Here is a 6,000-nt window from a genome sequence, read left to right on the forward strand (position 1 = left end):
AAAACACTGATGTTTTTGAGACAATTTTAGGGTGCGTTAAAGCTACCCTCATTTAGTACATTATTGTTTGAATATTTATAAATGGTTGTGTGCCCATTCACAAAATGAAGATATTAATAGCTTTCAGTTCTAGATAAACCCTAGGCCAAATAAGGGACAGGGTCTGATTGAGGGGCAATGCAAAAGAAAGCTTATTGTAGCCTTCTGTATTTAACTACATAAGGGCACTTTGGTGGCTCACTGAGTTAAGTGTCCGACTTCGGCTCAGGTCATGATCTCACGGTTCATGAGATCTCACGGTTTGCGAGTTGCGAATTCAAGCCCCACATCAGGCTCTGTGCTGACAGCTTAGAGCCTGGAGCCTGCTTGGGATTCTGTCTCTCTCTCTCTCTCTCTCTCTCTCTCTCTCTCTGCCTCTGCTTGCTCATGCTGTCTCTTTCAGTCTCTCAAAAATAAATTCACATTAGAAAAAATTTAAACACACAGACTGACCAAATACATTGATAAAATCTAACCTTGACAAACAATGACATTTATTAGGAAGTAGTAGACAGTGGCGGAGGACTGAGCCATGGTCTCAGCATTGGGCTGAATGACCTACTGGTTGTGTGATAGCATAACATCTAACTTCACTCCTTACCTCCAATAAATATGCTCCAAGGTGTCCAGGCCACAGTTCAGGCAAAACCATCAAACTTACCACCGACACATAACTCATAAGGGAATATTTCCACAATAAAAGATCATCAAGAAAAAATTGGGCATTAGAGGACAATAGGGTATTTTTTCTCCTTCTCTGCAATATTTTTTTAGTAGGATCTGATGTTATTTTGAATATCTGTTAAGTAATTAGGTATTTATATAAGGCTTGAACGACAACAAAAACCCTAAAAAATCTCATTTAAAAATGAGAGTAAAATAAACATTTTTATTAACATGTAAAGAAATCCATATTAGTAATAGCAATACAAAAAGTATAAAACAGTAAGAAACCTTTTCTTATAAAATAGTACAGCCTTAAACACTGGCACTTTGACTTGTCATTATTTTCCCAAGGTGACCCACCTGGATCAAACTTAATTAACAGCTGCACCCTCATAAAATAGATATTACTTTGATTATTATGCATGGGATGTTAATATTAATACTCCCACTTAATATTTCTAAGATAATAATCAAAACATTTATTCTAAGGCTATGAAGAAACATAAACTGGAGGGTATTGTAAGATCGTTTTGTCTACCTTCTTTTTTATATGATTACAACTAAAATAACTTGAGTAACTAAAACTTGACTCTATTTGAAAAAATTTAGAGTGTATTTTTTTTTTACCTTTTTAAATCAATGTCAAAACAATACAACAGAGAAAAATGTAAGCAGTAAAATGTGTTTTTATGGTACATTTGTTATAATTTGACTCATCTTTATCATTATTCTATAAACGATTTTTTTATAATCCAAAATTCTCCATTTTTAGCACCCAAATCCTACATATGACAGAACTACTACCTATCATATATTAAAATTAAATAAGCTTTATCTTAATTAAAGTTCCTTTTCTAAATTTACTTCAGCTAAAATTTTAGGATTAGAATTGCTAGCACATTTTTTACAAATGGAATGGAATATTTAAAATTTTAACTTTGGTCTTATTAGAGACATCACAGTGAATTCAATCTTAATGAAAAGGCATTCTCCACCATTTAAATTTGGGAATCAATTTAGAACATAAAAACATTATGGTCTCTTTATGGGAAAAAATGCAATTTGGGGGCACCACAGTTTGTCTTTTATTTTTTAATTTTTATTTATTTTTGAGAGAGAGAGACAGACAGACAGAGTACAACAAGGGGAGGAGCAGAGACAGACACAGAATCTGAAGTAGGCTCCAGGCTCTGAGCTGTCAGCACAGAGCCCAATATGGGGCTTGAACCCATGGACCGTGAGATCATGACCTGAGCTGAAGTCGGAAACTTAACCGACTGAGCCACCCAGGCACCCCCACAGTTTATCTTTTTAATATGATTGGAAAAATAAAATGTCCAGATTTTAGATTAAAATGATTCATATATAGCAAATCACATATGTAAAATATCATCAAAAATCCTTTAAAAAAACAATGAAATACTGACAAAATCATTGTGTCTAGAAAGATAATGAAGAAAATAAAATATCTCTTCTTCACTCTAATGGAATCTTATACATATAGCTTTTTTTATAAAAAGGCTTGGTTTCAGTTAAGATTATTACAGAGTTTTACACAGGGTCATATGTCTATTAAATTTTCACTTCATATTCCAGATTTAGCCAAAATTTCTAATATCCATACTGTAGAGAGTAATTTAATCTTATATTTAATATTTAAAAAATCAGAAAACAATGAAAATCACATAAAGCTCTCAAAGTAATATATTGAATATTAACTTTAAAAGATATTGGGAACAATGAATTAAATGTACTTTATTGTAAATTTTGGTTTTCTGACATTAAATGTTACATTGCTTTAACAATTTCAGCAGTTTTATTATAAATATTTACCTTAAATTATTTTCTCTATATAAAGCACTTGTTTTGACATTCTAACAGGTACCTTGTGTATTTGTTTGCATTTCCCTGAAAAGTAATGGTGTTGATAATCTTTTCGTAAGTTTTCATTATTAAAGTTTATACTATGATAACAGACTTGTATAACTTATATTAATGGATTTATTTTATTTGGGGGTAGGGCAGAGAATATTAAACTTTACAAAATCACCTTCAAAAGAGTATATTTTATGTAAAGTAATTCTTTTAGTTTTGAGAAATGTCCAGAGTATAATTTACATATAATAATTCTTTTAGTTTTGAGAAGTGTCCACTGAAATTTCTTCCACAATCACTTGTAGAACATTACTCTCACTTTGTAGACCATCATAGTTGCCCTTCATGCCTTCAACTACTAATCTTCTTTTTGACCAGATTAATTTGTATCTTCTAGAATTTCATATAACATGGATTACACAATATGTATTAGTTTATGCCTGCCTTATTTTGCTACCAATTTATCAGGATTGACAAGTATAACGAATTCATTTTTATTGTTTAGTATTATTCCATTTTGCAGATATACATTTTGTTCATTTATTCATGTTTTGATGGGTAGCTCAGTTGTTTCTATTTTTGGTGGTTGCAGCCAAAGCTACTATAGAAATATGTGTGCAAGTCTTTGTGAAGACATACTTTGTCAACTCATTTGTTTATATACTTAAGAGTTGAATAATTGGGAGCACTTGGGTGGCTCAGTTGGTTAAGTATCTGACACTTGGTTTCAGCTCAGGTCATGATTTCAGGTTCCTGAGATCGTGCCTTACGTCAGGTTCTGCACTGACTGAGCCTGCTTGGGATTCTCTCTTCCTCTCTCTGCCCCTCCCCTGCACTGATGGTTGTCACAAATGGCAAGAGTTCGTCATTTTTCATGGCTGAATAATATTCCTGCATGTATGTTGGGTGTGTGTGTGTGTAAATACACCACATCTTCCTTATTTGTCTATCAAAGGAGACAGGTCAGTATTATATCTTGGCTGTTATAAGTAATGCTTCAATAGACATAGGGGTGTATATATTTGTTGAAATTTTGTTTTGGGGGCTCCTAAGTAGCTAGGTCAGTTGAGCATCCCCTCTTGATTTTGGCTCAGGTCATGATCTCATGGTTAGTGGATCTGAGCTCTGCATCCAGCTCTGTGCTGGCAGTGCAGAGCCTGCTTGGGATTCTCTCTCTCTCTTTCTCTGCACCTCCCCTACTTGTATTTTTTCTCTCTCTTAAAATAAGTAAATAAACTTAAAAAAATTGGTTTAATTTTGTGTCAATACACAATAGTGGGATTATTGAACCATGTGGTATTTCTATTTTTAATTTCTTGAGGAATGTCCATACCACAGTGGCTGTACCAATTTACATTCCCACCAACAATGTACAAGGGTCCTGTTTCTCCACATCCTTGCCAACAGTTATTTCTTGTTGTTTTGATTTTAGCCATCCAGGAAGGTGTGGTTTAGACTTTCATTACCCTGATAGTGACATTGAGCATCTTTTCATGTGTCTGTTGTCCATCTATATGTCTTCTTTGAAAAAAAAATGTCTATTCAATCTTCTGCCCATTTTTTAACTGGATTGTTCATTTTTTCAGTATTGAGTTGTATATGCCCTTTATAGATTTTGGATATTAACCTCTCATCACATATGTCATTTGCTAATATCTTATTCCATTCAGTAAGTTGCCTCTTGGGGGTTGTTTGATAGTTTTCTTCACTGTGTAAAGTATTTTTATTTTGGTGTAGTCCCATATATTAATTTTGATTTTGTCTCCCTGGCTTTAGAGACATATCTAGAAAAATGTGGTTACAGATGTAAGATAAATGACTGCATGTGAGTTTTTTTTTCCCTAGGATTTTTATGGTTTCAGGAGTCACATCTAGGTCTTTAATCCATTTCTAGTTCACCTTTGTGTTTGGCATAAGAAAATTGTTCTAGCTTATTCTTTTACATTAGCTGTCCAATTTACCCAGCACTATTGGTTGAAGAGATTGTCTTTTCCCCATTGTACATTCTTGCCCCCTTTGTCATAGATTAATTGACCATATAAATATGGGTTGATTTCTGGGCTCTCTATTCTGTTCTATTGATCTGTGTCTGATTACTACAGCTTTGTAATATATCTTAAATTTTGGAATTGTGATACCTCTAGCTTTGTTCTTCCTTCTCAAGATTTCTCTGGCTATTTAGGGTCTTTTGGGGTTCCATACACATCTTAGTATTATTTGTTCTGTGAAAAATGCTGTTGGTATGTTGATAGCGATTGCATCGAATCTGTGTATTTCTTTGGATAGCATGGATATTTTAATAATATTTGTTCCCCTAATCCATGAGCGTGAAATATCTGTTTATGTCATCTTCAATTTATTTCATCAATATTTTATAGTTTTCAGTGTACAGGTTTTTTTGTTTCTTTGGTTAAGTTTATCCCTAGGTATTTTGTTCTTTTTGGTGTGATTGTAAATGGAATTATTTTCTTAATTTCTCTTTCAGCTGCTACACTGTTATGTAGAAACATTACCCATTTTTAGGTATCAATTTTGTATCCTGCAACTTTACTAATTCACTTATTACTTCTGTTAGTTTTCTGGTTAAATCTTTAGGATTTTCTATGTAAAGTATCACGACATCTACAAGTAGTGATAGTTTAACTTCTTTACCAATATTGATGTCTTATTTCTTTTTCTTCTCCGATTGCTGGGCCTAAGACTTCCAGTACTATGTTGAGGGGCTCCTGGGTGGCTTGGTCGGTTAAGCATCTGACTCTTGATTTCAGCTCAGGTCATGATGTTATGGTTTCTGAGATCAAGCCTCACATCAGGCTCTGTGTTGTCGGTGGAGCCTGCTTGGGATTCTCCCCCCTCGCTCTGCTCCTCCCACCCTTCTCTCTGAAAATAAATACATACACTTTAAAAAAACAAAACAAAATAAACAAACAAACAAGTCTTCCAGTACTATGCTGAATAGAAATGTAGCAATGGACATACTTGTCTTGTTCCTGATCTTAAGGGAAATGCTTTCAGTTTTTCATCACTGAATATGAGTTAGTAGTGAATTTTCATTTACGTCCCTTATGTTAAAGCATGTTTCTTTTTAAGTTTATTTAAGAGAGAGAGAGACAGAGACAGAGATAGGGCAAAAGGGGGAAGGGCAGAGTGAGGGGGTTACAAAGAATCCCAAGCAGGTTCTGCATTATCAGTGCAGAGCCAGATATGGGACTTGAACTCACCAGCTGTGAGATAATGACCTGAGACAAAACCAAGAGCTGGGTGTTTAACTGACTGAGTCATCCAGGCACCCCAAAAAAGTTGTCTATAAACCCACTTTGGGGGCACCTGGGTGGCTCAGTCAGTTAAGCATCTGACTTCGGCTCAGGTCATGATCTCAGAGTTTGTGGGTTTGAGCCCCGCATCAGGCTCTGTGCTGAC

The sequence above is a fragment of the Lynx rufus genome, unplaced genomic scaffold, assembly GCF_022079265.1.
Source record: "Lynx rufus isolate CCGP_SWC_20201006 ecotype Redwood Valley unplaced genomic scaffold, mLynRuf1.p SCAF_1, whole genome shotgun sequence".
NCBI lineage: Eukaryota > Metazoa > Chordata > Mammalia > Carnivora > Felidae > Lynx > Lynx rufus.